Source organism: Capra hircus, chromosome 25 (assembly GCF_001704415.2).
Source record: "Capra hircus breed San Clemente chromosome 25, ASM170441v1, whole genome shotgun sequence".
NCBI classification, from domain to species: Eukaryota; Metazoa; Chordata; class Mammalia; order Artiodactyla; family Bovidae; genus Capra; species Capra hircus.
In genome coordinates this window covers 19,812,899-19,823,212 of record NC_030832.1, presented here as the reverse complement: position 1 = coordinate 19,823,212, position 10,314 = coordinate 19,812,899, and the positions used below count along the sequence as shown (strand labels likewise).

Genomic DNA, 10,314 nt, shown 5'->3' with positions numbered 1-10,314 from the left:
TCTTCATTCCGTACTCCAAGGCCAAATTTGCCTGTTACTCCAGGTGTTTCTTGACTTCCTACTTTTGCATTCCAGTCCCCTATAATGAAAAGGACATCATTTTTGGGTGTTAGTTCTAAAAGGTCTTGTAGGTCTTCATAGAACCATTCAACTTCAGCTTCTTCAGCGTTACTGGTTGGGGCATAGGCTTGGGTTACCGTGATATTGAATGGTTTGCCTTGGAAACGAACAGAGATCATTCTGTCGTTTTTGAGATTGCATCCAAGTACTGCATTTCGGACTCTTCTGTTGACCATGATGGCTACTCCATTTCTTCTGAAAGATTCCTGCCTGCAGTAGTAGATATAATGGTCATCTTAGTTAAATTCACCCATTCCAGTCCATTTTAGTTCGCTGATTCCTAGAATGTTGACATTTCACTCTTGCCATCTCCTGTTTGACCACTACCAATTTGCCTTGATTCATGGACCTAACATTCCAATGCAATATTGCTCTTTAGAGCATCGGACCTTGCTTCTATCACCAGTCACATCCACAACTGGGTATTGTTTTTGCTTTGGCTCCATCCCTTCATTCTTTCTGGAGTTATTTCTCCACTGATCAACAGTAGCATATTGGGCACTCACCGACCTGGGGAGTTCCTCTTTCAGTATCCTATCATTTTGCCTTTTCATAAAGGTTATCAAAGAGGAAAGGGATAAATTAGGAATTTACAGGTACATACTACTATATATAAAATAGAGAAACAATCTGAAAAATAATATATATATGTATAACTGAATCACTTTGTGTAACAATTGTGTTAGTTTCAAGTATACAGCAAAGTGATATATATATATATATTCTTTTTCACATTCTTTTCTATTATCAGTTATTATAAAATATTGAATATAGTTCCTTGTGCTATCCTTGTTATTTATCTATGGATATTTGTTCGTAAAGCAATCAAGCAGTCATGATTCCCAGTACAAACTGCAGGGTGTGCTATGAGAGAGAATTGTAAGGGGCAATAAGAGATTATAAAGGCAAATGCAGTCAGAAAGGATTCTCTGATGAGATGACATTTGAGCTGCACTCTGAAGGCTTCCCAGGTGGCTCCAGCGGTGGAGACTCCACCTTCCAGTACAGAGATGCGGGTTTGATCCCCTGGAGTAGGAAGATCCCCTGGAGTAGGAAATGGCAACCCACTCCAGTATTCTTGCTTGGAGAATCCCATGGACAGAGGAACCTGGCAGGCTATAGTCCACGGGGTCGCAAAGAGTCAGCACTGAAAGTATCACTTCCAGGAGCTTCAGGTGCCCGGGAACCAGAAGCAAGGAGATGTGAACCAGATCATTCTTGGTTTTAACTGGATCCTTAATCACCCCACTTAACCACCACATAAAGCTGTTCGGACTTTACTGAAGAGTGTGGAATAACAAAGAGAATTAAACATAGGAAGATAAAAATGAAACTGTACCCTCATTTTGATAGTATCCAAGAGGAAAAATAAACCATTCACAGCATTTCTTGGCGCACTCTAGTTCCAAGCCTTACTTCATGTGCTGAAGCCCGCCCCTTCTTCTCTCACGTGGACAAACATCTCCTCTCCAAGCACTGAAGAACAAAATCCCCACTTGTATTAGAAAAGCCCCTCTCCCTGCCCACAGGATATTTTTCCCTCTCTTTCCCTCCAGCAGAGTAATCACGAGACTCACTAACCCACAGGATGCAAAAAATATCAAGAAAGTGAAAAAACAATTCAGAGAATGGGAGAAAATATTTGTAAATCATATATCTGATGAGAGATTTATAGCTAGAATATATAAAGAATAACTCAAATAATAAAAATATACCTCAATTTCAAAATGGGTTAAAAATTTAAACAGTCTACAAAGAAGATACACAAATGGCTAATAAGCACATGAAAAGACCCTCAACATCATTAGTCATTGGAAAAATGCAACTCAAACCTGAATCCACTAGGATGGCTATAATAAAAAGTCAGATAACAAGTGCTGGCAAGGATGTGAAGAAACTGGAAAACTCATTCACTGCAAGCAGGAAAATGGAAAGCCACTTGACAGTTTCTCAAACAAATTAAACATGGGGTTACCATATAACCTAGGAATTCCACTCCCCAGTATATATCCAGGAGAAATGAATACATATGACTGCACAAAAACATCTGTAAAAATGTTCATAGCAGCATTATTCATAATAGGAGAAAGGTGAAAACAACCCAATGTCCATCAACCAATGAATGGATAATTAAAATGGGGTATATTATTCAGCAATAAAAAGGAGTGAAGTACTGATAAATGCTAACACATGGATAAAACTTAAAAACAATATGCTAAGTGAAAGGAGCCAGACATAAAAGGCAACAGATATATGATTTCATTTATACAAAATGGCCAGAGTAAGGAAATCCTTTGAGATGGAAGGCAGATAAGTGGTTGCCTGGGGAGCTGGGAAGGGAGTTTGTGGGGAGTGGAGAGTGACTACTAACAGGTGTTCCTTTTTAGATGAAAATATCTTAAAATTGTGGGGATGGTTGCATAATTATGTGAATATACTTAACAATAAGCTATACACTTCAAAGAAGGATCTTGTACGGTATGTAAATTATATCACGATAAAATTGTTACCCTCAAAAAAGGGTTCCCCATATCTTCACGGTGCTTCAGGGTGTAACTTAGAGGAGCGCTCACCGGGAAGAGGACTCTAGCCCAGTCTAGGTACGTGGCTGCTCCCCACTTCAAAGGATGGGAGTAATCCGCCCACAGGCTCAGGGAGGGTTGGAGAACCGCTCTAGCCACAAATGCCATGGGAACAAAATGCTTCTAAGTGCAGGCTGCTCGGATTCCCTGTCCACAGGAGGCCGTAGGAGTTAGCAGTTTTAGGTTCACGGTGGAACTGAATGGAAGGTATGGGAGATTTCCTGTGTCCATCCTGCCCCCACACAAGACAAGAATAGCCTCCCCCATTATCAACATCCCCCACCACGTGTTACAATTAACGAACCTACACTGGCACATCGCAGTCAGGTAGAGTCCACAGTTTATATTAGAATTCACTCTTGGTTGTATGCACACCATACAACTCTTGGTTGTATGCATTCTGTGTGCACGTGTGCGCAGTCATGCCTGACTCTGCAAGTTGCAACCCCATGGACTGGAGCCTGCTGGGACTAGCCCATCAGGCTCCTCTGTCCATGGGATTTTCCAGGGAAGAATAGTGGAGTGGGTTGCCATCTCCTACTCCAGGGGATCTTCCCCACCCAGGGATGGAATCACATCTCTTGCATCTCCTGCGCTGGCGGAGATGGAGGTGGATTCTTCACCCTCTGCCACCTGGGAAGTCCTGTACATTCTATGAGTTTGGTCTAATTTACAGTGACATGCATCAAGTGTTATGTTTAGTATCATACAGAGCAGCTTTACTGTCTTAAAAACTCTTTATCTATTCATCCCCTGCATCCCCCTCACCCCCCAGAACCACAATGGGATGCTTTTAAGCAGAAGCTTTAAAAAAAATCCTTGGAAGTCCTCCTTGGCTCAGGAGGTCTAGGGCCTACTCTGTACAAAGCCATCACAGGGCCATTCAGTGACAGACCTGTAGCTACAGAAAGACTACCAGAAGCTATGAAATGACCACTCTTCTATCTTTTGGACAGTGTCTTTCTCTCTTTCCCTTGCACAAGGCAAATTCCAGGATTAGGGTGGGGCGTGTGTGGACCTTTAGATACATTTGCTCCTGTACTGTTATAGGCTTGCTTGATGGTTCAGGCTATAAAGAGTCTGCCTGCAGTGCAGGAGACCCAAGTTCAATCCCTGGGTTGGTCCCCTGGAGAAGGGACCGGTTACCTATCCCAGTATTCCTGCCTGGAGAATTCCATGGGCAGAGAATCCTGATGGGTCATATATAGTCCATGGGGTCACAGAAGTTGGACATGTCTAACACTTTCACTTTTTTCACTGCATAGGAAAAGATCTAGCAGGATACAGCTAAACTGTTACTCATTACAATGAGTTGTGGGATTTGGTTTCGAAGGAGGGAAGTGGTGAAGAAGAGAACTTCCCTTTAACTTTAAATAGATTTGACATTTGAAAAAAATTTACAATGAGCATGCATTACATTATATTTCACATTTAAAAAGACAAAAAAAACACCTTTCTTTACCGAAGTGTTGGCAGAGTTTAACTGTGTGGAGAAATTAAAGATGATTTTATTCTTTTATTTGCACTTTTATTTTTTAGCTTGGGGTTTCGATAAGAAACACATATTTATTACTTAAGCAAAAGTTATTTTTAACTGTCACTTAAAAAAAAAAAAAGCAAAAGATAAACAGAGTCCAGTTGCCCTGGTTTCCATGGCCTCCCTACCCTTGCCTGCCTGGGCCTGGATTTTGCATAGGAACTGTCCTCCCAGACTCACCCTTAAGGCAGAACTCAGCAGGGAAGCTGAGTCAGCACTTCTGCGGAGGCCTGCAGGGAGTCAGGCCTGCTCACTGGAGCAGATAAGCTCATGGCCTTGCTCCCACTGGATTTTTGTTCTGTTGAAGCAACTGGCATAAGTGTTCTGAGGCAGCTCTGGAAACAGCTTTTCTCCCAGAAGACCTGATTTTTGCCTTATCTGGTCTAGGAGGTGCTGGATAAATGCTCACTTGAATTATCAGAGAGAGAGTGGGAAGGGCTAGGGTTGTGTTATGGAGTCCAAGTTCATACTGCTCACACACAAAACAGGCCAATAAATCGAGAGAGGAGGTTCTGGGCCAAGGAACAGCAACTTTATTTGGAAAGCCTGCAGGCAGAGAAGATGGTGGACGAGTGTTCCAAAGAACCACCTAACTCGAGTTAGAATTCAGGTTTCTTTTATCCTAAAAGAGGAGGTGGGGCATGGCTGGTTGTTGCAAACTTCTTGGCACCAGAATCCTTTGTTCTTGCAACTGTTCATGTGGGTCAGGTCACAAAGTTCCCATAAACCTCCAACAGGACAAATGTTATTCTCTGTTCTGCAACTTTCTCTTGCCTTATGAATGGAAGCATGTTATACCTTTAAAGATCAGAGCCTTGAGAAGGGGATAGCCTGCATATTTCAGGTTATAGGCAACAACCTTTTACAAAAGATGCAGAGCCATTGTGACTAAGCACAGGACAGAACACAAAGGTTAGAGCCAAAGGAATAGATTCAATATGAAGTCAGGTTTGTTCTTCACTGTTACAGTTGCTGCTAGCAAATGGTCCAACTGCTGGAGAAGGCTTTGAGTCATTTGTTGGGGGATTACTCAAAGAGGGGCTTCCCTGGTGGCTCAGATGGTAAAGAATCTGCCTGCAAGGCAGGTAGACCTAGGTTGGGTCCCTAGGTTGGGAAGATCCCCCGGAGAAAGGAATGCCTACCCACTCTAGTATTCTTGCCTGGAGAATTCCATGCATGGACAGAGGAGCCTGGTGGGCTACAGTCTACGGGGTCCCAAAGAGTGGGACACAACTGAGCAACTAACACCTTCACTCACTTTACCCAAAGAGATCTCTGCTTCCTCCTTGTGGCCACACCGGGTGATCTTTCAGAAGAGTTGAACAAAATGAATTCTGGGTGGCAGGAACTGGAAGTTGATGTGTTATGTATTTGCTCTGAATTTACTGCATGTTATTTTTATAAGGAAAACCACCATTTTGGTTCCCAATATTTATTCAAGATCTTACACAAAATATTTCAGATAATTGAGTTTTGGTCCTCATTTTTCTCCTCTTCATTTTTGATTAATCTGTAAGTAGCAATTTGTAACTTCGCTGTTAGCAACTAGACATAACCAAGCACGTAGATTATTCTTCAAATATTTTTTGGTGAGATATTTCAAATACCTTTTGGAAAAAGGCACCATTACAATAATTTTGCTTTCTTCGCTTCTTCGATTGTTACCACCCCTCCACCAGGATTCCCAGCTTTCCCATTCACTTTGATTCTCTCCTGAAAAAAACTACTCAAAATTGGCAGCATTCTTGATTCCATCTTCTCCAGGGTTGGTACAGTCCAAGGTAAACTTAGGACAGGACCTGCTCCTTTTTTTGTTGACACGCTTCCCCACAGGATTTTTCACCGGCTCCATGGCGGCAGTAGAGACAGAAAAGGCTACTGTTTTAAAAATCTCACTGAAAATAGTCTTCTACGTGGAGAATACTGGATCTCGGAAGCGTCAGGAATGCTGGCTCTACCTGGGGCAGCTAACACAGATTTTTTAGCCTCTCTGAGCCTCAGTTCCCCGCTCTGTAAAACAAAGTGGATACTCGTGATGACCGAGGGAGCCTACACAAGTCAATGGTCTGTAAAAGCGTTCAGTGGTATTTCTTCCTGGAATCACAGTGGCAAGTGCCAGGCCACGGGGCCGCCCAAGGCTGCAGAAGGACTACAGAGTCCACAGGATGGGGACCCTTAGTTCCCCGAAAACCGGGTTCCGTGCGGACCTGCAGCTCGGCCCTGAGCAAGCGCCGGTGCAGCACTGCCCCCACGTGGTCGTAGGCAGTATGTTGCCCTCACGGAAAACCAAACGCAAACATAGATGGCGATTGAGTATTAACATTTTGGAACTCTTTTTTTTCCTTTTTAATGCTGCGGCCCGACTGTATTTACTACTGCGGATAACGAGAGCACTCCGTTTCCGAAGCCCGGAAGGAAGCCACAAGGTCAGTACGTGGAAACTGGCGCCAGAGACGCCGGGCTGATATCTGGCAAACAGAACAATGGAGGGAGGCAGGGTTTGTAGAGAGCGAGGCGCCGCGTCATGAGACTAATATAGTACGTGTGGAAGACGCTGCAAGCGGGAGGTAGCGTGGCCGAGTGGTCTAAGGCGCTGGATTTAGGCTCCAGTCATTTCGATGGCGTGGGTTCGAATCCCACCGCTGCCACACCTTGCGGGTTTCACTTTTTCAACTTCTGAATCATCCTCTCCCAGTTACTCTTAGCATTTTTCGGTGTGTGTTTGTTTTTCAACCTTCTGACGCTTTCTTTTTTAAAAATGGAATGAGGAAGAGAGGGGGAAAGGAGGAAACTGCAGCTCGGGGCCCCTCACTCCTTTAGCCTAATATACAAACCCACCAATCCTGCCACCTAAAAATACGAAAACGTCTCCCTATTTGCATGGTAAAGCATCTGAGATACTTTAAGAAGCTCGCATCAGACTGCGCCTTTGATTTAAGGCTTCAAAGCCTGAGGCCCAGGGAGTGGGCCTCTTTACCTTCCAGCGACAGAGTAGGTGGGGGGGATTTTAATCAAGACTTCACTTAGGAAGGGTCCCTTTCTGGCCTCTCTGGTCTGCAGAGAGCTGAGACTGACTCCATAAATCCCTGTTGGTAGAAACTGTGTCAGGTGACCCTATGGAGGGTCTGGGGGCTCGAGATCCCCGCCCTAGGCGGGCTTATCAGCCTAGAAGTCCCAGCTTCATTGATCCACCTCTTACCTTGTTTTTGTGCTCGTTTATTTACTCATTCAACAACAATTTATGAAGGGCCTACTATTAATATTTAGTCCTAGATTGGGCTTTCCAGGTGGCTCAGTGGTAAAGAATCTGCCTGCCAATGCAGAAGGTGAAAGAGACACGGGTTCAATTCCTGGGTCGGGAAGATCCCCTGGAGAAGGAAATGGCAACCTGCTCTAGTATTTCTGCTTGGGACACTCATGGACAGAGGAGCCTGGCTGGGCTACAGTTCATGGGGTTGCAAAGAGTCGGACACGAAACAGGAAGATCAACCTGAGGCTAAAGAGGAACAGGGCAGGTCTTGACACGCTCGAAGTTCACAGCCACTGAACTTTCTTCCATTATACCTGTGAGGATTATTGAACAGCATGAGGAAGCGGATCCCTCAGAGGAGATTACATTTAGTCATTATATCTCCTTAGACTTCTGTTGGCTGGGACAGCTTCTTAAACTTTCCTTGTTTTTGATGACCCCCAAGTTCTGAGTAAGGCATTTTGTAGAGAGTTTCTCAATTACTTTGATTTCTTTTCATAATTAGGATTTGGGGACTTAGAACCTTAAGGGATTTTGAAAGGAAGACCACAGAGCTAAAGCGCCATTCTCTTCCACACCAAGAGTACACGCTATCAGGACTTCTCTGGAGGTCCAGTGGTTAGGACTCTGCCCTTCCAATGCAGGGGGTGGCAGGCTCTGTCCTTGGTGGGGAACTAATATCCCCCAAGTATGGCTAAAAAAAGAAAAGTACACATTATCAACATGATTTGTTACTGTTGATGTTAACCTTGATCACCTGGCTGAGGTCTTCTTTGCAGTTTCTCCACTGGAAACTCACACCCCCTCCTCAGTGCTGGAATCTTTGGAATGAAGTCACTGTATACACTTAAATAAATTTTTTTTATTGGAGTCTAATTGATTTACAACGTTGTGTTAGTGTTTGCTGTGGGGCAGGTGAATCAGTTATACATACACACATATCCACTCTTTTTCAGACTCTATTCCCATATAGGTCATTGCAGAGTACTGAGTAGAGTTTCCTGTGCTATTACAGTAGGTTCTTATTAGTTATCTATTTTACATATAGCAATGTGGAGTTGTGATATTCTTAAGGGTGAAATGTTTACATCAGTTAATTGAAATACTATACAAAGAAATTGGTCTCTTCCCTCATTTATTAAATTTATTTATTCCACACGACTGAGCAACTTCACTTTCACTTTTCACTTTCATGCATTGGAGAAGGAAATGGCAGCCCACTCCAGTGTTCTTGCCTGGAGAATCCCAGGGACGGGGGAGCCTGGTGGGCTGCTGTCTCTGGGGTTGCACAGAGTCGGACACGACTGAAGCGATTTAGCAGCAGCAGCAGGACTCCTGGATATTCATTTTGGGAAATAATCCAGTAATAATTTGTTCAAAGTGTTGTATCTTTAGCCACTGGGAGCTCTTACAGCTGGCTCAGGTGTCCTTTCAAATACCTCCATCATTGCATGGTTGTTGTTTTTAAACGTTCTCACTTTGTGGCACCAAAAGATGCTCCAGGCTCATCTTACATGTTTCCTGTTCCAGAGTTTGCCGTTTATCTTAGGCATCAGGGGCCCTTTTTTGGAGAATGGTATAAGGAAACAAAATCTGGGTACCAGATGTAGTCTAGATACTGAGGTATTATTACTTCTAGGCCCTGTCAACTGATAAAACAATGAAATTTCCCAGGTGGCTCAGGGGTAAAGAATCTGCACTCAACGTAGGAGACGTGGGTTGGATCCCTGGGTTGAGAAGATCCCCTGGAGAAGGAAATGGCAACTTACTCCAGCATGCTTGCCTGGGAAATTCCATGGACAGAGGAGCCTGCAGGCCTACAGTCCATGGGGTTTCAAAAAGAGCTGGTCACAATTTAGCCACTAAATAACAACAACAAGTGCTTAAAAAAATAAAAGGAATAGAGTCACAGATGTAGAAAACAAACTTATGGTTATTAGAGGGGAAGGGGGAGAGATAAATTAGGAGACTGAGATTGACATATGCATGCTACTACATATAAAATAGATAATAAGGACCTACTGTATAGTGCAGGAAACTCAATACTCTAACAACTGATACAGGAAAAGAATCTTAAAAAGGGTGGATATATGTATACGGATAACTAATTCACTTTGCTGTACACCTGAAACTGATACAACATTGTAAAACAACTATTCCCCAATAAAAATTTAAAATGAAATAAAATATGAAAAGTATTAAAAAAAAAACAAACTCATGAAGGGTGGGTTATCTGGGAAGCCTCTAAAACCCTCATGGGGACTTGGTTTCTCTGCTGGGTGGAGGTGCCACCTCCTTTCCCATTGGTTAAAGACACTTGAGAGGAAGGAAGCTTTCTGATAGAGTGACCCATACTGCCCCCATCCCAGGGTTTAGACATTCTACTACCAGGGAAAGAGATGATTTAGAGAAATTCAGAAAACAAAGAAATTGATTTTGCTTTTGAGTTTCACAAGCTGAGGTTTGTCAGTAGAGAAAAGATTTAGATTATGTCAACAGTAAAAGCCTTCTGCTAAGAACAGATTTCTCAGAGAAAGTTCAGAGGGGAAGGTGAATTTAAATGCAAGCATGTTACTGAGAAGAAACAAATCCCAAGGGCTGCCAGTCCCAACTAGCTGAAGGTTTGTGGATCTCAGACTGAGATATGTCCCAGAGCTCAACCCAAGCCGTGGTCAAGGAGCAGAAAAGCAGAAATAACCCATGGGTCATGCTTAGGTCAGTGGGCCTGGGGCATCTCATCCACCTGCAGAGCAGTAAGCCCCACCTTCCTCCACTCTTTCAAGTTAGACAACCCCAGTTTCCTCATTTAAAAATGAGAATAATAA

General features: G+C 43.4%; 1 non-coding gene across 1 annotated transcript; it reads left to right on the top strand.

Annotated features, from left to right (window-relative positions):
- TRNAL-UAG lies at nucleotides 6,806-6,887 on the top strand. Its single transcript has one exon. It is a non-coding gene; the product is annotated as a tRNA-Leu (tRNA).